The sequence below is a fragment of the Tursiops truncatus genome, chromosome 15, assembly GCF_011762595.2.
Source record: "Tursiops truncatus isolate mTurTru1 chromosome 15, mTurTru1.mat.Y, whole genome shotgun sequence".
NCBI lineage: Eukaryota > Metazoa > Chordata > Mammalia > Artiodactyla > Delphinidae > Tursiops > Tursiops truncatus.
The window spans coordinates 5,329,088-5,354,285 of NC_047048.1; the positions used below are offsets into that span (position 1 = coordinate 5,329,088).

Genomic DNA, 25,198 nt, shown 5'->3' on the forward strand with positions numbered 1-25,198 from the left:
CCAGTGCCCCGAGCTTGGTGTAACGCTGTGCTGCTGCCATAATGAAATTCTTAATAGTTTTTTTTTAAATTAATTAATTTGTTTATTTCTAGCTGCTTTGGGTCTTCGTTGCTGCGTGCAGGCTTTCTCTAGTTGCATCGAGCGGGGGCTACTCTTTGTTTTGGTGCGCGGGCTTCTCACTGTGGTGGCTTCTCTTGTGGCGGAGCGCGGGCTCTAGGCGCGCAGGCTTTAGTAGTTGTGGCGCGTGGGCTCAGTAGTTGTGGCGCACGGGCTTAGTCGCTCCGTGGCATGTGGGATCTTCCCTGACCAGGGCTTGAGCCCGTGTCCCCTGCATTGGCAGGTGGATTCTTAACCACTGAACTACGAGGGAAGTCCCTCTTAATAGTTTTTGAACACGGGGCTCTGTACGTTCATTTTTCACCGGGCCCTACAAATTCTTTAGCTGGTTCTGCTGAAGAGCGTTGACAGGGGCTAATGCCAGGGTCATTGTGGTCCAGAGAGTGACAAGTGGGTGGATTCAGGACTGTTTTGGCCCCCCACCAAAAAAAGTGAGAAAATGCAAGGAAGAGGGAGAGAAATCCTGAATGTGGGGCTGTGTACACTGTGCTCTTTATCAAAGTGGGAAATAATTGGGTGGTGAGGTCAAGTAGGTTTGGGAGTGGGAACGGGGAGACAAGAGCCTCCACTGGGTGAAAATATACTTCTTATCACACATTAGGAAATAGACATGGGATGTGACATTTTAAAAAATTGGTGACTCACTATTGTACTACTATTTTGCAAGATATTACCACAGGGGACAGGGGCAGGGGAGGAAGAATTGAGGAAGAATTGGGACTTGGGGATCTTTCTTAACTGCATGAGAATCTACAACTATTTCAAAATTAAAAGTTTAATTAAAAAAATTGGTGACCCAGAAAATCAGGACGTGAGTGGAATGCCAGGCAGCTCCGGGCAGGTGTTGCTCATCTGTATTCATCGGTTCTTGAATCTGCAAGGAGTTGGGGGGCAGCTGACACAGGCGGACTCAGCCCAGTGAAGGGCCGTGGTTGGGGTCTGCAGGGACAGTGGCAGCAGCTGTGGCACCTGAGCCTCCTTCCTGGTGTTCTCGAATCAGGGCTGATGGGGTGGAGAGCATCTCATCTCTCCGAGGTCCTGCCAAGCGCCGGGCATGGACTTGACAGAGGAAAATTCCTTGAAGAAAGTGCCTTGGGCACTCAGCTCCTTTAGCCGTTTCAGGTCACTGCAGTAGGGGGGTCAGGCACGGGGAGCTTTGGGCTTGGGGACCGTGACTGGGAGCAGAGGCCAGAATGACTTCCGCTGGTCTCCACTTTCATGCTTCCGTTAGCAAGAACTCGTGTGGCCGGGGGTCAGGGGGGAGCATCTCATCTTGATATTTGCAGATTTATTCGTGGAACTCCCCACACATCTGGATGAGGATATATGACTTGCCCCCTGGAGGAAATAGTTAAATGAATCGCTAAAGCACAAAACATTCCTGTAGAATTGCTTCCATATTTTATTAGACGCAGGTGAGCATGAATTATTGTGAAGTCAACAGGAGGGTTTGCAAATTCGGTTCTTGCCTTTCCACAAACAACTCTTCTATGTCTAGATTGTTATGGAAAGGCTTTAATGAATGTTGGCTTGTGATGGGACTGTTGAATAACTCACTCACTTATCTATCCATCCATCCAGCCAGCCAGCCAGCATTTATTGGGCACTCACTGTATGCCAGGTAATGCCAGCTAAGCTGCAGCTCAGGTATCATTCTCACTGACTGCCTTCAAAAGACGCCATCAGATGTACAAGGTCCTTGTGAGATGAGCCAACTTGGGGCTTGATTGTCGTGGGAGGGACACCATGTTGGGGGAGCGGTCTTCCTTTCATGTATCTCAGGAGGCCACTGGTCACAGGGAAAAAGGCCCATTTCCATATACCCCTCCACGGTTGGAAATGCTACTTACATTAAATTTCTCTTTCTTAGAATCTCCTCGTTTGTGTCAAGGTGTGAAATTTCTTGGGGGAAAAATGGACACAGTCATATAAAATTAGCCTTCAAGTTGAACGGATCTTATTAGTTTCTCACACTCCAGGTACTTCTGCCAAACTGATCCTGGCTGGGCACCCATGGGGTCTGGTTTCCACTCAGAATGCTCAGGATGGGGTCGGGAGATCTGGGGATGGGAGAATAAACATCATTTGTTTCTCCTCTCCTATTTGGCAGTTAAGCATCACAGCATGGCTTGTAGGATCCCTGGAAACCCGAGGGATTGGGGACCCTTTCACCACGCTCCTTCTGCCTCCACAGAGAGGAGGTGGGGGACAGGAGTAGAGTTTACCTCTCTGAGCTGGGGATGGGAGCACGGCCACCAGTGACAGGGTCGGGCTCAGCAGTGGGTGGGGCTCACCCCACTGGGACCCTGGACTTGGAGGGTGCCAGTGGCACTGCAAGCTGACGTTCTGGGGGCGGGGCATGGAACCCGCCCCGAGGAGGGAGACTTCTTGAAGAAGAGCAAAGGGTGGGAAGGGCGCCCAAAGGCACGGTCTCTGCTGCACGGTTGATGTCTGGGGTTCTCACAGCAGCCTGTGGGATGCCTGAGCAAGGGAGTCCCTCCTGCCCCCGATTTGTGGGCAGAGAAATAGCTCAGCAAATCCAATAACATGTCCAAGATTACCCAGTGAGTTCTGGAGGCTGGATTGGAACTTACCATCTTTTCCCTACACCACGGCTTCCCGGACAGGAGCTCTGTGTTGACCCCGCCCCAAGGCAAAACAGTGCTGTAGAAAAACAATTGGGGGTGCCTGTGAGGAGGGCCCTGGGCAGGGAAGGGTGCCCTTCACTGCATCTGTCCTCAGGTGAGGTCAGTTGAGAATGACCCGGGAACGCCTAGAAGCATCACCTCCCCTCTGAAGACTACAGTTCATGATCAGGCCAGGCAGACACACATGCTCTCCTTTTCATTCCAAGTAGTGGGCACCTGGATTGCTTAGAAATTCAGGAAACAGAGTTGGTTAGAAACAGGAATTCAAATGAATTGCCCCTGAAATCCAAAGAGCCCAGGGAACCAGTGGGGGAGGAGGGGTATCTGGTTCTTAGGAATCAAGTGCTCATCAGCAGCCCTCTTGGTTCAAACTTTGAAATTCATACTGAAAAGGGGTGGATCCCTCCTTCCTCGGTCTTTTGTTCTATTCAGGCTTCAGTGGATTGGATGAGGCCCACCCACTTTGGGGAGGACCATCCCACTGATTCAAGTGCGAATCTCATCCAGAAACACCCAGAAAGAATGTTTAATCTGGGCATCCCATAGCCAGTCAAGTTGACACATTAAATTAACCATCACAGCTTGGAAAGTTTCTTCCTTTCTTTCATGAAATTGGAGGCATGGTCTTTGTAGCTCAGCTTATTTCCTGGGGGAGGAGGGGAAACATTGAGAGCTACTGGGGCCCAGGTCAGGACTGAATTCTTTTATTTATTTATTTATTTATTTATTTGGCTGTGCCGGGTCTTAGTTGCAGCACACAGGATCTTGGTTACAGGATCTAGTTCCCTGACCAGGGATCGAACCCAGGCCCCCTGCAATGGGAGTGCGGAGTCTTAACCACTGGACCACCCGGGAAGTCCCAGGGCTGAATTCTTGGAGTCAACAGTAGGGAGTGGAGAGAGGAGCCTGGGCAGCTTTGGTGAGGAGGGTTTAAATGCCAAAAGACAGGAAAAGGTATATGAAGAAGCATCCATGTGTGACATTCTTCGAGAGTCATAGATGGGATATAGATCAGAATATCTTTTGATAGTTTTTATCTAATGGCATTTCTTGGAAGGTGCTGCCACGTGGGGCTGTGGGATTAACTCAGATACATTTAGAGAGTGGCCATCAGAATCTGAGGGCTCAGGTGTTGTGTTCAGTGGCACCTCCTATTAAAAGAATCACTCAAGATCTGAGCTCTTGTGTAATAAAGAGTGTGACTGGTTCCTGGGAGGGAGCTTCTAAGTCTTTGGAATTCCCTGAGTGATAGGAGTGCCTGTTATACATGGTGGACTCCTAGGCCCACAACTAAGTTTAGGTTGTTGAGACGACTCAGGATGGGGGTGGCCACGCCATAGAGACCAACCACGGGACTAGCAGGCTGGGTCCTTGAGCCAGGTGATGTCAGCCTGCTACGATCTGAATGTTTTTGTCTCCCCCAGATTCACGTGCTGAAATTCTAACCCCCAATCTGATGGTATTTGGAGGTGGGCCCTTTGGGAGGTGATTAGGTCATGAGGGTGGAGCCCTCATGAATGGGACTGTGACCTTATAAAAGAGACCCCAGGGAGCTTCGTAGCCCCTTTGGCTATATGAGGACACAGTGAAAAGATGGCCGTCTGTGAACCGGGAAGCAGGCTCTCACCAGACACTGAATCTGCTGGTGCCATGATCCCACATTTCCCAGCCTCCAGAACTGTGAGAAATACATGTTTGTTGTTTATAAGCCACCCAGTCTGTGGTGTTACAGACTGCTGTTTATAGCCACCCAGTCTATAACAAAATATAGACTATACCGTTTATACAGAGAGTCTATATTTTGTTACAGTAGCATGAATGGACTAAGAAACAAGCCAGACTTTGGGGGTAGGATGGGGTAGGAGGGTTGGAGATTGAGTTCAGTCACCTGGCCAGTGATTCAACGAGTCCTACCTACAGTGAAACCCCAATAAAAGCTCTGGGCCCTGACACTTGGTGGAGCTTCCCGACTGTTGAACACATGGGTATGCTGGAGGGTGGCACACCCAGACCTCACGAGGAGAGGGAACAGAAGATCCTCCCAGGCCTCGCCATGGGGCCTCTTCACTTGGCTGGATCCTTTATAATGAAACTGTAACCAGAAGGACAGCACTTACCTGAGCCCTGTGAGTCATTCTAGCAAATAGTTGAACCTGCTGGGGGTTGTGAAAACCTTCCAGATTTGTGGCCACTTGATCAGAATTGTGGGTGGCCTGGGGGCCTCCAAAGTGTGGCTGGTGTCTGAAGTGGGTGCAGTCTTGTTGGGGACTGTACCCTTGAACCTGTGAAACTTGTGCTAACTCCACAGGGGTAGAGTCAGAATTGCACTGCGGTAACTGCAGAGACAAGAGAACACCGTGCCTTACTGCATTTCTTTCAAGCGAGAAATATCTTTTGTGAGCTTATTTTGCGTCAGGCATGGCAGTGGGTGCCACACATCCCACCTAACTGTTGAATGTCATGTTACTAAAGGAATTCATGAAGCTTAGAATATCGCTAGTGTCAAAGGGGCGACACTGTGAAAAACACACTGAGATCGGAATTACTATTTTTAGGAGGATGCACAGATTTGGAGAACCAGATTTTCACATAAATTCATTAAACCAAGGAAGTCTAAACGCTTCATGAAGTTAAGGGCTGCAAAGTAATCTTCAGGCTTGCTTTAAGAGGTATTCTGTTTGTGAATAACTTGGAGTCGTTTCTGGCTAGAGAAAGGATGCTGGCGGCAGACATCCCTGCTCTGTCCTTAGGTCTCCTGGGATGTGCCAGTTGCACTGAGTTTGCTGACTACTAGGTTGGGGTAAACTGTTGGCAGGGACTTGGGGTGCGCTCAGGGCATAGTTTACTAAGAGGAGGAAGGGCTTGGGGACATCCTGACCCTCATGGGGATGGGTGGGCACGGGCAGAGAAGAACGGGTGGATGAGGGTCTGCAAGTTCCTTTACCGAGGTGTTCCTGGCCTGGAAGCCAGGCCCCCTGTTTCTGAGGTGGTCAGTCTCTGTTGTAGGGACACTCTCACTGGATTAGGGCACCTCGTGATTCAGTATGATCTCAACTCTAACCTTAATAATTACATCTGCAAAGACCCTGTTTCCAAATAAGGTCACCTTCAGAGGTTCTGGGTGGATATGAATTTTGGGGGACACACCATCCAACCCATTACACCCTCTAAGTGTCAGTCAATTGGTAGACAGACCAAGGGGGCCAGAAGAGGTCCATTGTCAGCATTATCACAGTACAGCTGAGCTGGGAGGTTATCTCAATGGGAAGAGGGAATATTTATAAACTCCTGACACTGTCCCCAAACACAGGATGCCCAAGGTCACTTCCTTCTTTACTGTGAAGAATCTCCTGAACAGCCTCTGCCTTTCCTGCTGTCCTCAGCTCTTTGGGAAGAAGCTGAATCCTTTATTTAAGGTCTAAAGAGATTGTCTGAACAAAGACTAATGGGTTAAGCCCAGGCACAAGATGACAAATTGTTCTCTTCTGCTGTCTCAGCCCCAAGGAAGGTTCTAAAAAGAGACTAGGATGCTCTGGGCTGGAGCAGAGGGCTGGATGTGGCCCACCGCGGGCTCACCCCTCTGTCTGTCCATCCCACTCTGACACCAGCTAGACCCCCAAGCAGAGAACAATGCTGCTGCAGCCAAAGAGCAAACGGTTTCTGACTCCAGGCCACTTGTTATTCTTTTGTTCAAAGAATAAAAGCACAGTTTGAGACCAGAGAGGGGAATTAGGCCCCTAAGAGTTCTGAAACCGGAAGGGGGTTCCCTGCTCCTTGCCTGACTTCCTCCACCTACCCCTGCCACCTAGACTCCAGCTGGGCCAGTGAGGGGAGTCGGGTCCGCACTACTACACGGGGGGGCCAGAGCGGAAGGCCAGGTCCTGCTGCCCAGGTGCGTGGGCTGGCAGAGGAGGGGGCTGCCACCCCACGTGAGAAGCAGGAAGGACTGTCCCTTCTTCCCCGTCCACCAGGCCCTTGCCCAGGGTGAGCGGGCAGAGGGTGGTCTTTGATTCATGGTAGCACCAGCCCCGCCCTTGACAATCGATCACGGCGGTCACTTGTCCACCATGACAGGGATGGAGAAGGGAGAGCCGGGTGGGTGCTTCTCCCACAGTCTTCCTGGGAGGTGGAAGTGAAAGCAGTTTCTATTTTATGGGCCAAGGTGGGAGCAGAGGAGGGGAGCTCAGCCTCCTGCTCAGGGGGTGGCCAGGGCTGGGTTTCCCATGGGGCCTGACAAGGTTCGGACACCCGCTGAGTTTGGATCCGTGAATACCGGGCAAGGCCTGTGGTCTCTGGCACCCAGCGGACTCAGCCCCAAGAGGAGGTGGCGCTCAGGGCGGCTGTTTCCTGGCTCTGCCCCCAGTAAACACGGCAGGGGCCTCCAGGGGGCCGGAGCCCACCCAGTGCAGAGCTGAGGGCTGGCTGAGGGCCAGGGCGGCGCTGTGGTGCTGGGGCCACAGGTGCTGGGCTCGGGGCTGGAGGAGGACATTGGCGATGCTCAACTTCTTCCCGAGAAGGGCCTGGTGCAGAGCGCCGACGGCGACCCTCCCAGATTTCCGAGCCGCTTGTGGCGTGGGGGGCTGGGCGGTGTTGCAGAACAAATGGGGAGTGGAACTGGGTGTGGCGAGGGCGGGAGGCAGCCTGGCAGGGTCTTACCTTTGCTGTCTGCCTCTCTGACCGGTCCAGAGTGAGGAGGCCTCTTCATGCTGTCTGCCTGTGCCCGGGAGGCAGGCTGGCGGCTCTCAACAAGAAGCATCAGGATCCGGCCGGGCCGCGGCCCACCTGAGTGGGGCAGGTTTTACTCTCTCTCCTGGCTTTGCAGAAGGGCTGCCCTGGGGGACAGTGTGGGTGGCCCTGGGGACCGGAGGGAGATGAGCTCAGGATCGCAGACCTTGAACCAGGGGCCAATCTGAGAAGTAGGAGGATTTGAGGGGTCATGGACCAACCTCCCAGGGAGTCGCCACGGCCAGCCCAGGGCACAAGAGGGCCCGGGGGTGGGGTGGGGTTGGAGGAGGGCCCAGCCCAGGCTTGAGTCCGCTGCAAGCAGGAGTAAATAATGAAACACTGCAGCTACTTACAGAACCACCATCTGAAGGATGCTTGTGGATTTCTTTCTCTTTTTTTTTTTTAAATTTATGTTTGGCTGCGTTGGGTCTTTCTTGCTGCGCGCAGGCTTTCTCTAGTTGTGTCGAGCAGGGGCTACTCTTCGTCGTGGTGCGCGGGCTTCTCATTGCGGTGGCTTCTCTTGTTGCGGAGCACAGGCTCTAGGTGCATGGACTTCAGTAGTTGTGGCTCTCGGGCTCAGTTGTGGGCTCTAGAGCGCAGACTCAGTAGTTGTGGCACATGGGCTTAGTTGCTCCGCAGCATGTGGGATCTTCCCAGACCAGGGCTCGAACCCACGCCCCCTGCACTGGCAGGTGGATTCTTAACCACTGCACCACCTGGGAAGTCCCGTGGATTTCTTTTGACTTCTCCTTTGCACCCGTGGAGTGTCTGCCTCATGTGTTCCCACCTGCCAGAGAAGCTGAGACTCCAGGCTGGCTGTTTTAGGTTTGGTTCCTGGTTGAACAGATTGTCCCAGAGGCACCAAACATCTGGACTTCCTCGGCCCCCAGTGTACCCCAGCCAGTGGGGATTGCCGGAGTTGCTGCCGGGGAGGCCTGTGCCCACGCCTGCCACGTGAGCCATTCATTGGGTTGTGTAACAGACAATCCCAGTTAGGGAAAGAGAAACCACCTGGGTATTTTTAAAAAGAGTGAATTTGTTGGTTACTCTAATGATTAGAGAGTGGAGAAACCAAAGGGTAAAGTGAGGCAACTCATGGATTAGCAATGCAGGAAGCCACAACCATCCCTGGGACTGGAGAGGCCAAGGGAGGAAGTGGTTTTACTGGACCCCGGGATCTGGAGCCATTTGGTGGAAGGGGGAGTCACGGCAAGAACCACGGACCCTCGGGAGCTGGGGCTGCAGAGGGAGCGACTGTGCAGCAGGTGCCAGAGACGTGGAGGAAAAGGAACCATGTGGAGAAGTGGGGGGACAGACCCTGGCTTCTTTCATCCTGCTTTCCAATTTTTAAATATTTGGATAAAATACACATAACATAAAATTTACCACCGTAACCATTTTTTTTTTTTTTTTGCGGTACGCAGGCGTCTCACCGCTGTGGCCTCTCCCGTTGCGGAGCACAGGCTCCGGACGCGCAGGCTCAGCTGTCATGGCTCACGGGCCCAGCCGCTCCGCGGCATGTGGGATCTTCCCGGACCGGGGCACGAACCCGCGTCCCCCGCATCGGCAGGCGGACTCCCAACCACTGCGCCACCAGGGAAGCCCTGTTTGTTTTTTAAATAGCAGCCATCCTCATGGGTGTGAGGGGATATCTCATTGTTGATTTGTATTTTTCTAATGATTAGTGACTTTGAGCATCTTTTCATGCACTAGTGCCTCCTATTAACCAAACTTACCCAGAAGCCAGAGGGCAAGTGAGCTTGGGAAGTGTAGTTTTTTGCATTACGGAGTAAAGCAGGGAAGGCAAGGCCCAGGTGACAGCTGTGGGTGTGTGTGAGGTGGGTGGGTAGAGCAGGGGCACTGTAAAGCCAGCAAATATCCCAGGTAGTGGAAGCTCACAGAGAACAGTAGTGACGTAAGGGACTCAATCTCCAGCACACATCAGTGTCCTGTGGAGGAAACCAGAACCCAGGGAGGGGTAGGGACCTGCTGAGATCTCACAGAGCAGGTGGCAGAGCTGGGGTTTGCACCTGAGTCTGCCTGACTTCCAGATGAAGCTCTTCCCACGCTGTGCTCCCTGCCATCCGCATGATGCCTGCAAGGATGAGGCTCACCGGTTATGAACGTGCCTTGCATTTTCACACCTCATGGCTTTGCTTGTGCTGTTCCCCCTGCTTGGAATGCTTTTCCCTCCTTGCCCACCTGGCAAACTTGTACTCTCGGCAGCTCAGCTCAAACGCCCACTCCTCTAACCTGACCACCAGGGAGAACAAACCCCAAACCATGAACTATTGGCTCAATCCGTCTAAACAGCACAGAACAGTGACAGGGTCCCTGTCTTCACTCCATGTTGGATGCCTAATGTTTTTCTTTTCCCAGCATGCTGTCCATAGACTTCTGATGACTCCGAATTTCCTCTAGGGGTCTCCCCCCACTGTTTCTTGTGGATTGGGCAGTGATGACACCCCTCATCCCCAAGTTTATTATGCAATCCATCTTCCTGGTCACAGTGACTGGCCCTGAGACTTTAGCTGAGCCCTTGGACAAGAGAGACCGTCTTCCACAGGGCTGGCAAGGCCATGAAGATACCATGGGGACCAGGCCTGCCTGAGAGTGAAGCCAACAGAGGGGAAAGCACAGTCCTGGGCTGCAACAGCAGTGAGTCTTGACAACATTGTTTCTGTGCCTGGATACAGCTATGCCTGAAGCCACCTTTCACCTGTAGACGCTAATAAGTTCCCTCTTTTTGCAAGACCAAGTTGTGTTGGGATTTCAGTCACTTACCACTGGAAGCCATGATTAATGCATGTGCCTTGTGCCCAAGTCCTGGCCTTACATGCCTTGTTGATTCAGAATTTCTTGGCTCGTAGCTCTGTAGGTCTGGTCCCCAGGACAAATGGTCCTTCTGAATATCCTGTAGTATGTGGTCTGCACAGAGAAAAGCAGATCAGAAATCGGTGGGATACCACCTGGGGAGTTTCAAGTCAGGAGGGCACACTTTTCCTGATTCCAGGTTCGGTGACTTGCCCAAGGCCCCCAGGTGGTGGGTGGTGGAGCTGGGACCAGCCAGGAGGTCGGGCCCCTTGGCTGCTTTGCTCGAATCTGGGTCTCTGGCAAAGGCTCTAGAGGGGTCTCCTTGTTAGGCCAGGATAAGAGACCCGTTCCTCTTCCTGAAACAGCCACAGAGCCGAAAGAGCATTGCTTGGTGAGAGAGCAGAGTGCTGAGGCTTGGAGGCCTCGGTGGCCCTGCCCTTGCTGAGGCAGGCCTGTCCCCTTCCCAGTTGCCCAGGAGGGCCCCTGCAGGGCACATGGTGCCCTGTGCTTCAGGGACAAAGCCGGAAAGAAGCCCCAGCGCCTCGTCAGCTCGGCACCACCCCCCGCCCTCCCCGGGCACTTTACACATTCAAAACCTATTTTAGAAGTAGCAGCTCATCTGATTCTTTTTAATGCACTTCCAGGCAGCACAGATGTGCATCAGGGAAAGAATGTTCCTTGAACCAAAGTGCTTCTGTGGGCCTCATGCTCCTCTCCCTTGGCGCCCACTGCCGGGCCAAGAGCCTCCTATGAACCATGAATTAGTTCTGGTGATGGCTGCACACAGAGGGTGCAGCTCTTGAAAAGGGAGGGGTGTCCATTGTGCACTCAGGAGGCAGGGGTCAGGGAGGTGAAGCTGGCAGTGTCCAGAGCCCTGCCGCCAGGTCACGTGGGGACGGGGCCCTGGCTACTGCCCCTCCCGCGCTGTCATCCATATGTGAGAGACTTTATCCTGAATGGGGGATCTGGCACCTGAACAGTCCCAGATGGACTGGCTTGCAGGGAGGTGGGGTGGGGAGGGGACCGACAGATACAAAACAAAGCGCAGGGCGGGGCGGACTCTCCACAGGTGAGGAAAGGACGAATGACCAGACTGAGAGATGCAGGGTCACACGGCAACTCCCAGATCAGAATGATAGCACGGAGCTCCTTAAAACACACAGAGACATAAATTAAGCCTTGCAAGCGCCTGTCCCGAAAAACGTGTCAGCCAGACAGATGACGGAGGGAAGACGTCTGATGTTTCTGTCGTTTGCAAAAATACATGTTTTTGATTTGGAGGGGGAGGCACCAAAAGCCATGCTTTAACTTTTAAAGGGATTTTCAAAGGTTGTTTTTTTCTTTTCCAAAGCTGAAAAATGTCCCTAGAAGGGAACGTGAGCCATGTGTTATTGAGAGATGTCAGTCTCTCCCTTCAGTGATGTGAAGGAAGCCCAGGGCTACACCAGCCAAGCAGGTATTCCCAACCACGGTGGTCTTCTGGGGGAGGGCCCGGTGCAGGGGGCGCAGAGCTCAGCTCCAACGTCCATTACACACTGAAGGCTCATATGCTGAAACACTCAGGATCTTTCTCTGACTCATGATGTCAACCCACTTCCTGGGCAGTGTCCCTGTGAGTCTGGAAGGCATGGAGCTGCCTGTCTCGGGGCAGCCCCTCATCCCCAGCACCCTACGGATGAGGACTCAGGGGAAACCAGCAGGAGTGGATCCAAGGTCTGTGAGGCCTGAAGCTCAGCCCATTTGAGGGATTCTCTTTGAGAGAAAGGATACATAAATACAATATGGATTTAGGTATGAAAGCAAATGTTGATTTACAGTGAGAAAGGAAATCACCACCAAGTACCGGGAGCCCTGGGAATCTAGGTCTTTTTCTTCTGCAATGCCTTTAGGCAATTTATGAGACATGTTTGCTGAATCCAAGCTGACTTCTCTCCCCACCTAGAACACTCTATGACTGCCAGCATCTTCCAGCTCTTCCAGGGGCCCAAGCAAAGGAGGGGTCCTGACACTCGGGCTTTCTTAGCTTTACCGAAAATCTGCCCCTGGAAAACAAGGCTGACTAGAAAAGTCGTATCTCTGCCTTGGCTGGGTCTGCCTGCAGTGGGACCCAAGATCTGTGAGTAAATGAGAGGCAGGAGGATTTGGAAAGACCCAGGACTCCTGTGCTCCGGGATTTGGGGGCAGTTGCCCAGAGGCAGCCAGGCGTGGGTTTGCAATTTCAGTTGATGGAAACCTGGCCAATTGAATCATATCCTGTTGGGAGAAATATCACATAGCGAGAAGGGGCTGGTAAGCCGGGGCCTGGAGACAGCTGTGGGCAGAGCCGTCCAGCTGGGGCCAGGGAGGAGGCATCCTGGCTCTGGCATCCAGGTTGTCTGCCAAGGCTGATCCGTGGCGTGGGAGAGGGAGCCTCCGGCTGCCTAGAGCCAGAACCCCCGCCCGAGTTTACCTCACTCTCCTGTTCTGGTTCCAGGCTAATCAGGTGAATTTGTGGGCATCACAGTCATTCTCCTGGAGGCCTGCCTGCCGGACAGGAGAGTGCAGATGGTGTGGAAGGAGGTCTTTCCACCAAAGTGGCCAGCCGACGGTTGTCTGGCTCTCCTTAGAGCCTGCCAGAGGGAGAGAGGGTGCTGTCCTGTCAACCTGCACATCTGATAATTGTATTTCTCGGGCAAATCATTAAATTGACATCATGGTTTTTATTTATCACTTTCTTTGAACTTGGTTCATGCCCGCTCACCCCCAAGAGAGATGGAACCATTCACTATGCCCTCAAAATCATGTCTGGTGCAGAGCCAGCGCCATAAATATCACTCGAAGGAATGGAAATTAGATTTTGAGCCTGCAGGAGAAGGCCAAACCCAGACAGTAATGCATTCCCAAGGAAAATGGTCACCTTGGGAGGGCCAGGCTAGGGGAGCAGCTGGCCTGTCCTGGGCTCTCTCTGATGTCTCACAGTGAGCTGTGGGTTTTTTTTCTTTTTAATTTTTATTGGAGTATAGTTGATTTACAATGTTGTGTTACTTTCTGCTGTACAGCAAAGTGAATCAGTTATACATATACATATATCCACTCTTTTTTAGATTCTTTTCCCATATAGGTAATTACAGAGTATTGAGTAGAGCTCCCTGTGCTATACAGTAGGTCCCTGTTGGTTATCTATTTTATATATAGTAGTGTGTATGAGCCATGGGCTTGAAGTGAAAACTGCCACAGAAACGTGGGTATCCCTTTGTTATGGGCTGAATTGTATACCGAATCCTCCCAATTCATATGTTGAAGTCCTAGCCTCCAGCAACTCAGAATGTGACTCTATTTGCAGATAGGGTCTTTAAAGAGGTAATTACATTAAAATGAGGTTGACAGCCAGCTGGGAACGGAGCCGAAGTTTCTGTACAAGCCCAGCGGAAGGCTCGTCCAGCACGCTCCAGGGCTGCCCCCCCTGCCGGCTTTCCGCTGGCACCACGTTCACTCAGGAAGGCCCTGGTCTTCTCTGCCCTGTTTGTCCCGGCTGTGACTTTCCTCATGCCACCCCTGGAGGCGGCCCCTGATATGTGTTTGGAGAACACACACAGGCTTTCGAATTCTCTACGGATGTGGAGTCAACTACCCTCAGCTTTGGGGAAGAAGCCAAGGGGGCCAACAGCCAATTACAATTCCATTTACACTTTGTGAGTGGAGATCATGCAGATATCAGTGTTGTTTATTCCAAGGAGCCCATGACTGGAGCGCCAGCCCAGCCCGGGCCGGCCCCTCCACGGGAAGCCACGAGTCTGTTTCCAGGCAGGCTTCAAATGAAGCAAAGTCTCCACTAGCTGTGACCACCACTCTGCTGCCCATCACTTCTGAGAAGATTCTGAACTTCTGCCCAGAAGTCTCCATTCTGGAAGACTACATGTTTGTGGAAGACTAGTGAAATAGGATGTACCCAGCCAAGGAGAAACAGCAGGGCATTGTACACAGATGAGGAGAGGGTCATTTCTTAACCAGGTCCCGTTTAATGTGGGCTCAATAAATGTACATTTGAATTGAAAAAAATATTAAGTCGAGGTCATATGGGTGGGCCCTCACCCAATAGGACTGCGGTCTTTATAAGAAGAAGAGATTAGGACACAGACACACAGAGAAGGAAGACCACGTGAAGACACAGGGAGACGACGGCCATCTACAAGCCATGGAGAGAGGCCTCGGAAGACATCAACCCTGCTGACACCTTGATCTTGGATTTCCAGCCTCCAGAACTGGGAGAAAATAATGTCTGTTATTGAAGCTGCCCAGTCTGTGGACTTTGTTAAGTCATCTTGAGCAAAGTGATACATTCCTCACCCCACCCTGCTGGCCCCTGTGGCGTCCTGTGGATGAGAATGCCTGCACTCTCCTGGGGCTGCTCTCTTCTCTCTACTCCCTGCCCTGGAACTCCATCTCTTGCTCACATGGCTGTGGCAGTCTCCTCCACTCTGCAGCCAGGGTGAGTCTCCTAAAGCCCAAACTGACCACCTTCGTTCCCAGCTTGAAGGCCTCCATGCCTCTCCACTGACCAAAGATAAACCTCAAACTCCTAAACGTGGCCCTCTGAGCCCCCCGCCTCCAGAGCTTCATCTGCCCCCATTCCTACTTCCTACTTTGCTACAAACTGTCTGCACTCTCCCCTCACCACACATTTTTGGGTCTCTGTGACTTAGTTTGTGTATTAATTTGCTAGAGCTGCTGTAACAAAGTACCACAGATGGGATGGCTTAAACAACATACATTTATTGTCTCACAGTTCGGGAGACCAGAAGTCCAAGATCAAGGTGTGGGCTGGGTCAGTTCCTTCCAAGGGCTGTGAGGATCTGTTCTAGGCCTCTCTCCTGGGCTTGTAGATGGCCATCTTCTCCCCATGTACCTTCCCATGGCATCTCCTGGTGTGACTGTCCCTGGGTCCACATTTTCCCCATATAAGGACACAGGTCATATTGGACTAGAGCCCACACTAATGACCTCATCTTAACTAATTACATCTACAAGGACCCTATTTCCACATATAGGCACATTCTGAGGTGCTGGGGGTTAGGACTGCAACATATAAAATTTTGGGGGACACAGTTCAACCCATTATACATGGATATGCTGTTGTCTCCATCTGGTATGTTCTTCCCCTTGTTTCTTTTTCTGGATAACTCAGTCATCCTGGAAGATGTAGTCCCAGCTGGACCCTGCCCCGCCCAGTCCCCTCCCCATCCTCCCCTTACTCCTGACCTGTGCATCCAGGCCCCATTCCCGTGGGCCCCGCCCACCCTGGCCCCGCCTTGACCACGCCCCAGCACCACTCCTCTTGCACCCTTCACCTGCCTGTCCCAGTCTGCACCGAGTGTGGGGTCGCTGCACCCACCTCACACCCCCTCCCTCACTCTCCCCAACCCCAGGTACCTTGGGTCCCCTTCTGCTTTGTCCTTTAATTCTGCTCATCATCTTCCTTCTCCCTCTGCCGTTGTTTGTTTCCAGAATTAATGAGACTGAAATTACTTTTCAGAACTTTTGGGGGATTCGGGGCGTCCCTCCAGGAAGGCAGGAGATGCCTGGGGGAAGCCTGGCGCTCCTGAGTCGTTAAACGATTCTGGGGTCGAGGAGGCTCCCTGCGGGAGTGCTTCTGCAGGATGCAGTCTGCAAACAAGGATTGTTGGTGTGCATGTCGCCAGGCCTGGGGCGGGGAGGGGCGAGCTAGCGGCTCCTGACAAGAAGGAGGAATGTTAGTAACAGCAGCGGCTCACCTCTGGGTAATTTACCAGCCGTGTTCATGCCACCGGCTGAGTTGATCCTTATTAACAAATGAAAGGGACTTCCCTGGTTGCGCAGTGGTTAAGAATCCGCCTGCCAATGCAGGGGACACGGGTTCGAGCCCTGGTCTGGGAAGATCCCACATGCCGTGGAGCAACTAAGCCCGTGCGCCACAACTACTGAGCCTGCGCTCTAGAGCCCGCGAGCCACAACTACTGAAGCCCGTGTGCCTAGAGCCCGTGCTCCACAACAAGAGAGGCCACTGCAATGAGAAGCCCGCGCACTGCAACGAAGAGTAGCCCCTGCTCACAGCAACTAGAGAAAGCCCGTGCACAGCAACGAAGACCCAACGCAGCCATAAATAAATAAATAAATAAATAAATAAATAAACGAAACAAAACAACAAAAAACAAATGAAAGGCAAAAAATTCATGCTGGCATTGTTTCTATCCCCATTTTAAAGACTGGGAGACTGAGATCTGCCTCTTTGGAACAAGGAGATGTGACAGGAAAATGGGGAGGAAACCTTGAGCTTGGACAGGGAGTTGGGGTCCTGTTCTGAAACCACAGGAAGGGGAAGCCACAGAGGGAAAGGTGGCTGAGAACCAGCACAGCTGTCTCTGTGCTTAGCATCTAGGCCAAGCTCAGCACCTTGGCTGCGTGAGCCCAGGACCAGCTGCAGGCCTGCATGGGGCCCACCAGACCCCCACGTGGTGAGAGAAACTTCCTTCTACCCCAAACCCTGGGCTGAACTGACCAAAAAAAGGATCTCCCACATTCTCCAGGTTTTCTTTATTTGAAAAGCCGTGTTCAATAACCCCATCAAAGCTGCCAACTGACCAGACCCAGAGACTGGCTGTCTCAAGGAAACAGTAAACTTGATGAAAGATGACTTTCTCCTACTTGGTTGACATGCTTTACGTGTGATCGCTCCTATGACAACAGAAGGTATATAAAAAGGCTCAGTTACGGCTTCTTGGAAATAATAAAATAACTTGGAGGGACTGGTATGCCAAGGAGCCTGCAGATGAATGTCTGGCTGTAAAAGAGGACTAGCCTCATGTTTTGTCAAGTTGCAGCTCAGCTGCCTGGCGGGTGAGGAACGGAAAGAGGGATTATTTTGAGAATGGTTTAGGATGCATCCAGAAGGGTCCAGTTCATTGTATGATCAACATTCAGACTTGAATGAAGGGAGCGAGCATTACAGTTTTCTCGCTTTGAATATCCTTTTGGGAGATAGCAGTTTTAGGACTGAGTATAAAATCTAATAATTATCAGCTACTCCTGTATAGAGAAGAAATCCATGTTCAGACTCTATAGCATGTTGTGCCACCTGGAGGTGAGGGGTCATTACCTCCACATTACAAATGGGAAAACTGAGGCTCTGCAGGCACAGGGACTGTCCAAGGCCTCAGAATAAACAAGAAACAGAACTGGGAATCAACCTAAGCATCGGCTAACTTCCAAGCCTCTGCCCTGTGGTCACACTGTAATATAATGATTTAAAACGGACTGTTCTCTTCCAATTGTACTTTAAAAATATGTAATAGGAAAGCTCCTTTAAGAAGACTTGGAAATAAATGCTTCTGTTACCAAAATAAAATCCATTTTAAAAAAGCCACTCATTAGAACATAATGGGATATATTCATTAAAATTATTGGCTCAACATTAGCTTTCTCTGCCCTTGTTAATTTTAAATATTTTTAAATATGTGGCAAGACAGACCTGAAATTATTTGTTTAATTTATTATGGTAACATCTTAGTGTTTAATGTATTTCCAACACCTTTGTAAAGCAATATCTCACTTTGGTGTCTTTTTTCCCCTTCTTTTTCTTTTCTATCTAAAATTAGAGTTGGCTTAAAAGACATGGAAATGCAGGGCCAGTGTGGAGGTGGGACTCTCCCTTCTAGGAATGTTTTATTCCAGTTCCTTGAGTTAATTTTTTTTCCCCAATTTTATTTGGGTATAATTGAAGTATGTGAAACCCTACATAAAGTGTACTATTTGATCCATTTTGACATATATATTTATATATCCATCACTATACTCAAGATAAACATTTCCTTCATGCTCCCCCCCAAGTTTCCTCATGCTCCTTTGTAATTCATCCTTCCCCTTCCTATCCCCAGGCAACCACTGATCAATCTTTTGATTACTCTGCATTTTTTAAGAATTTTATATAGAGAAGACTTGGAAATAAAAGCTTCTGTTACCAAAATAAAATCCATTTTAAAAAAGCCACAGAACTGTTATACAGTATGAATTTTTTTTTTTGCTCCATTTAGTGATTTGAGAGTCATTCACACTGTTATATATCAACAGTTTGTTCCTTTTTCTTGCTGAGTAGTATTCCACTGAATGGATATACCATAATTTCTTTATCCATTCACTCATTGATGGACATTTTGATTGTTTCCAGCTTTGGCTATTTTGAACCAAGCTGCTATAGACAGGTGTATGAGACTTTGTGTGGATATAAGATGTCATTTCTCTTGGGTAAACATCTAAGAGTGAAAAGACTGGGTTATATGGCAAGTGTATCCTTAACTTTCTAAGGAAACTGTCAGACTGTAATCCAAGGTGGGTGTACATTGTACATTCCCATCAGCCAGGAATGAGAGTTCCCGTTGATCGACATACCTGTCAATTCTGGCATTGATTTCTTTTTTAACATCTTTATTGGAGTATAATTGCTTTACAATGTTGTGTTAGTTTCTGCTGTATAATAAAGTGCATTAGCTATATGTATACATATATCCCCATATCCCCTCCCTCTTGCATTTCCCTCCTACACTCCCTATCCCACCCCTCTCGGTGGTCACAAAGCACCGAGCTGATATCCCTGTCCTATGAGGCTGCTTCCCACTAGCTATCTATTTTACATTTGGTAGTGTGTATATGTCAATGAATTCTGGCATTGATTTTAATGTATAGTTTTGGACTGTGCCAGGGACTAAACTATTGGCTTATTTAATGATTGTCTATCTCTAAGTCCCATCAATGTTACCTTCTAAATATCTCTCCTTGCTCACTGCTCCTGCCTTATTAACTCTCTCCTAAATGGCCTTCCCAAGGGTACATTCTCCCCTTCAACCCAGGCTCCATGTGCCAACCAGTGAGGTCTCTTCACGATGCAAAACTGGAGGCGCCTTTACCCTGTTTAAGACCATGTCACAGTTTCCAAGTAGTGAGAATACATCTCTCCCAGAATACAACTATAACCCTGTAAGATCTGCCCTGATGGCCTAATCCCATGCCCCAATTCCCAGAATCCAGTCTTCCTTCTATCCTTTTAGTGGTTAGATTCAGCCAGAAAACACGCTTTGTTTGGTTCCTACCTGATGTACGCACATTGTTTTATGATTTTTTTAAAATTTGGAATAATTTGTCAACATTAAACACATAAAAATCCATAAAAACATTAGTGGGTGGGCATTCCCCCTGCGACAGATGTGAGCCAGAGCTGATGGCCGCTCCTTTAAGACAGGGCAGGTACCTGCCCACGCCTCACCATGTGCCCCCGCCCCCTTTCCGTGTACCTGCTCATCTCCACTCACCTTTGCTAAATTCACACCTGTTCCTCTTTCAGATCTGACCTGAGAAGGGGAAGCCTCTGAATCTCCCATCCTGCCGCCTCCAGCACAGGGAACCCACACAGGCAGGGAGGTCTCCATATAGCGTGTGTACCACGGCCACGCCTCCTCTCCTTCCGGCCCTTGACTTTGTGAGATTGGTCTGCTGACCGCTCAAGACTCCTAGGATGTGAACACAAGGCCGCTTCAGTCTCTTGGGAGGCAGGGTAGGGGACTGAGGCCGTTACAGCAGCTCTGCAAACAGGAGGAGAGTTAATATGATGCATGAAATAGGATTTTCAAGTCTGCAGCAAGATACAGATTAGGTCAAAAGAGGTAAGAATTCTGGAAATTACTTCAGCTCCTCCTTTAGTAGATCTAGAAGCAGGCCTGGTGGTCTGAATCAGGGAAATCTGCCCCTTCAAGCCCAGTGGCTTTTGCAGGAAGTGGGGCGTGGGCACAGGGAGCTGAGCTGTGTCATTCATACACGCCTCTCCTGGTACTGGAGGTGCACATGGGTGGGGGCATTACACAGGGGCTTCTGTTTCACTTTCTTTTCAGGATCTGGGAAGGGGGAAGGTGGCCTCCCAGGTGGCCCTGCCCCAGCTGGTAGGAAGAGGGAAAGCCCTGAGTCCCCCTCCTCCAAGTGCCCCTGTTATGTGACGTGGGCGGAACCAGAAATACACTCCCTTGAGAAGGATGAGGAAGTTGGACTTCTGCCTTGACCTGGGGTTGGGGCCTGTGGGCAGGGATACGTGGGCTGCAGGCCTGACCTCCTGGGCCCTGGTCGGGGATGGGGCACAGCACCCCTCCCAGAGGCGAGAAAGGTCAGGGTCGACTGCAGCTCTGACCAGGCCCCAGGAGAACAGACCTCCCTCACCCCTTCACCCAGCGATGGACCCTCACAAGTGGCAGGTCTGCACACAGACCCTGGGAGCAGGGCCAGCTTTGTGGGTGTGTGGCCTGTGCAGTCCACAGGGCCTGTGCTCAGAAGGGCATGTGCTTGGTTTAATGCTCTGCTGTCACCATCTTGAAATGCGTAGCAGTGTTTGAACCAAGTACCCCACATTTTCCTTTGGCTCTGAGCCCTGAGAATTACGTAGCCAGTTCTTCTTAGCAGACACCGGCCACATGTTCATCCGAGGATGCGATAGGGTCCAGGGCCCCTTTCCCCTGGGGCTACCAGGTCATAAAACTACCCACCGTCCACATTAGCCAGATACCATCTTGAAGGGTGGGGGGGGACTTCTGGGGGCCCGAGGGCAGAGAAACCCTGAAGAGACTACAGAGACTATTTAGATTATGGAAGGATGCCGTGTTTACAAAATTAGACGAAATTTTGTTTTCTTCTTCCCTTCCCCTTCCTCCAGCTACAAGGGGGTCTGGGAGGAAGATCAGATTACCTTATAGAGAATATTTATAGAGGAATAAAGAGGCTACACTTTTCACATCTGCATGCAGTGGGAATCTGTGTGATCCTGCTAAAATGATGTATCTCTGCTTTTCATCCAGCGACACCTTCCTCAGGAGACCCAGCGAGGCGAGACAGTCTGGGAGCCAAGCCTATCACAGGGACCCCGTGTGGTGGAGAAAGCCTGCCCACATTCCCCTAGACACCCTCTTGGACTGCCAACCTCTGAATCCCTTCTTAGCCACTTGGCTTACCTTCCTTCCCCCAGCTTCAGTCTTATCGTCTGTAAAATGGGATATAATGGTACCTACCTCACCTGGTTGTCACGACAATGAAGTGAGACAATGAACAGAACACACCCAGCCCACAGCCCAGCATGTGGCAGGAACTTGGTGGGTGTTAGTCGGACTGTTTTCCAGGAGAGTCGACGTGCTGGATGAACAGATAAGTCCCCCCTCCCCCTTAGACCTGCCTCTCCAACTGGTCACCACTGGCCATGTGTGGCTATTTAATGTTAACTTAAAATTAAATGAGGTTAAAAATGAAGTTCTCGATTGCGTGAGCCACATGGCAAGTGCTCAAGAGCCTCGCGTGGCCAGTGGCCACCGTACTGGATGGCGCAGATAGAGAATATCATCCTCCATCATCGCAGAATGTGCAACAGGACAGCACTGCCTTAGGTCAGCGAGCAGAGGCAGGTCCCTAAAAGGAACAGAAATAAATAGGGAGGGCAGGTTTTGATGGGGTGAAGTTTGGGGGCATCACTTGGGTGGGAACCAGCTGTGGGGCGACAGGAGGGGATCTGAGAACACACAGCGCTTCCCAGCCCACCTGTGGGAATCCAGGACGCTGGCTTCATCCTCCACCCTCCCCAGACAGTCCACGGATGAGGCAGTCAGTGGGGTCACTTATGAGCCAGGGGACATGTTGGGTGCCTTCTCTGGCCCCGGGGAGACCTCGGAGGTGGCGCCTTGAATTTCCTTGGCAGTACAGCGAGAACAGGCAGTCACGCTGAGTCATTTGTCCTCCCTAAGTGCTAAGTGATCCGTGATACACTGAGGCCCCGACTGTTTCTGAAGGGCTCTTTTAAGAGATCGCCAATAAAGTTCTAAAAGGATCGTGCCTGTTTGGGGGAAGATAATGCCAGAGCGGTGCCAGGAGTTTGTCAGAAGAGATTCCAGCCGGGTGAGTATTCAAGGAAGGAGATGAAGTTAGCGCTGGGAGACAATGAATTAGATGGCTGGATGTGTCACTGTGATAATGATGAATAATAAATGACCCAGGAGCTTCTGTAACTCACAGAGCAGGAGAGGAGATTAGGGAGGGAAATTTATGGCCTTGTAGTGCGGGGGTGGGGGGTGCGGGGGGGAAAGAGAATGCCTCAGACGTGCCCTGGTCTTTTGAAGAGAAACCTTCTCGAAGACATACTCTGAAAAAAAAAGAAAAAAGCCTCTTGTCAAAAGTGTCCAAATTTCCTCGAGACAAAGGATCTCTGGCTGTTACAGATGATCTCTCCATCTAGCCCCATCCTTCTGCGATCCCTCTCCCCGCCTCCCACCAGCTCCTGCCAGCCAGAATTAGGGCAGCAGTGGGGACAGGCCACTGCCCCACCCTTCTCTGCAAATGGGCCATGGCCAGGGTGAGAAGAGCCACCAGCTGGAAAAGGACATTGGGAAATGGGTTTCAAGAGTTTCACAAGTGCAGGGAGGCTGCTATTTTTATTAGGGTCCAGGGGTTGCCTTCTTAATATCCATTCAGAGCAACAACTGGAAAGACAGGAGTCAGAAATAAAATGGGCCTCAGGTCTGTGGATCGATGTCGATCTTTAATCATTTATTCATGGTCTTCAGGGGAGCTTCAGCACAGCCTGTGTGGGAAGGCACTGAAGGGGGGACCTGCAACCCCGCCCTCCCTCCCAGGCTCTTCTTGCCAGCTTGCAAATGTGCATAAGCATCTCCCAGCTTACACAACCCTGCCTTGACCTCCCCTCTCCTCCCAGCTCGGCCCTGTTTCTGGGCTCCCTGTCAGAGCACAGACTCTCGATCAGCTCCCTGCCCTTGCTGAATCCATCCCTCTCTGCGCCCGCCGTCTGCTGCCCCTGCCGAAATCACTCATGACAAAGTCACCTCCGAGCTCTGGGTGTCCAGAATGAACGGGCGTTTCCGGTCACCTCGCTGTGCCCTTGGCAGCGTCCAGCATGCTTGGCCGTTACCTCCTTTCTGAAAAGCCTTTTCTTTGCTTTCTTGGCTTCTGGGACCTCGCTGCCCCGTGGGTCTGTGACCTGTGCCGGGTCTTAAATGATAAAGCTGACGGAGTGACAGCAGGGTGAGGATAACGCCATTAAAAGGAAGTTTATTGTTACTCACGTTTCCCCTGGAACAGAGGCACACATCCATGCAGGGCCCGGTGGGAAAGCACCAGAGTCAGGAGGCAGAAGCAAGAGGAAGGGGAAAGCACAGGCCACATCCTTTATTGCGATCCTCGGGGGAAAGGCAGGGCCGGGGAACAGCCTAGGATTGGCTAGTTTGAATAATGGTGGCAGGGTCTGAGCTACAAGGTGGTCTCTAGACGTCTGGTGATTTAGGGCAGAGGAAGTACTGGGTTGGTGGGTGAGAGTTAGATAAAGGAGATGGTTGGGGGTCTGGACTTGGGATTGTTAGAAGGTTTGTAATATGATTTTCGCATGCCCGTGAAAGCTAGGCCACAGGGGCGGTGTAAACAATTTGACTATTAGTTTGGCCCCATGATTAAGAGATGACAAATAGACACATGCAGAATCTAAGAAAACCCAGGACAGTTTGCACCAACCTTTTGGCAGCGTTTAATAGGCCTTGGTGGAAGTATATTCATCACAGAAATTGACAGATGCTACACATCAGGGCTCCCCTATACCAGAGAGTCGGTTGTTAAACATTTACCAGCACACCACTGCCATGGTTCATCTGCTCTGTGGCCTAAGCCAACGTGGGAGGAGAGGTTGGGGTATTTATCGCCCCACCACCCCGCCTGGCTGTGCCTCTGGCATTCTCCTCCTGCCTGGCAGTGCCGCTACAGCTCCCTGCCCTCTGGGCTCCCATCACTTGGTCCCTCTGCCCTGAGCTCGTAACAGCTTCCCACTGTTGCTAGAGCCTGGGTGCCTCACCCCCCAGTAACTCAGCCTCCTTGTTAGACTCTCTCAGCCAGGCCATTTGTGCATTGTAATTCTCACCAGGCTCCCAAGTTAACTAGGCTGCCAGATGCAGATTTTGCTGGGCAGAGCCTGCCCAGATCCCCTGGGATATACTTCTCAGTGGACTCCAGCCTGAGAGCCAGCTGACAGCATCTGCACTTCCCTGTCTGCCTGAAGGCTTTCCTTGAAGCTGCTCATAGCTGGGCATTATCGCCTCCTGAGGGTCACCCTCACCCAGCGACTGCCAGGAGTTAGAGGATAAATGCCTGAGCTTCCCCTGTCCTCTCAGGTGGGTGACTCTGGCCTGTGCCACATTCCAGAGAGTTCTTCAGTAGGTCAACCTCCATTGCCCACAGGGGCAACTGGCTTGACAGCAAACACCACAGACTAAGTGGCTTAAGCAACAGAAATTTATGTACTCACAGTTCTGGAGTCTGGGAGTCTGAGATCAAGCTGTCAGCAGGGTTGGTGTCTGGTGAGGCCTCTCTTTCTGGCTTGCAGACAGCTGCCTTCTCACTGTGTCCTCACATGGCCTCTTCTCTGTGCTAAGGGTGCTGCTGGGGGGGAGAGTTATTGTAAGTGTACTAGGGAAGAACAAATCTGAGTCCACATTGGATCTGTTTCTTTTTACTTTAACCTTTTGCTACCAGTTGCCTATAGCCTGAAATATACATTCTCAAGGTATAGCACTTTTCCATTCATACAGAGACAAAAAGTTGCAGAACAGAGAATAACACTTGTCTTGTTGGAGGTTTACAGGAACACTGTGACCTGACCTCCCTGGACAGCTGCAAGAACAAAGGATTCTGGCACCAAGAAGTGTGCAACGACCAGCCACACCCACTCTCCTTTTAGCATAAAAGAAGCCTGAATTCTAAATCGGGTAAAATGGTTCTTTGGGACACTAGTCCATCATCTTCTTGGTCTGCTGGTTTTCTGTATAAAGTTGCTATTCCTTGCCCCCAAAACTAGTCTCTTGATT

The 25,198-nt window shown here is 50.9% G+C and overlaps 1 long non-coding RNA gene across 3 annotated transcripts; it reads right to left on the reverse strand.

Annotated features, from left to right (window-relative positions):
- Positions 1-24,767, reverse strand: LOC109549214 (uncharacterized). Of its 3 annotated transcripts, XR_004522225.2 has the most exons (11): positions 24,640-24,767; positions 23,174-23,933; positions 19,622-22,476; positions 15,714-16,014; positions 12,754-12,913; positions 10,275-10,418; positions 7,844-8,501; positions 7,422-7,619; positions 2,712-2,781; positions 1,968-2,177; positions 1-1,455 (listed from the first exon to the last, which is right to left on the reverse strand). It is a non-coding gene; the product is annotated as an uncharacterized lncRNA (long non-coding RNA). The 3 variants fall into 3 exon arrangements; XR_012325971.1 differs by lacking the exon at positions 1-1,455 and having other exon boundaries at positions 1,462-2,177; positions 7,422-7,547; XR_004522224.2 differs by lacking the exon at positions 1-1,455 and having other exon boundaries at positions 1,462-2,177.
- Positions 24,768-25,198: the final 431 nt, after the last annotated feature.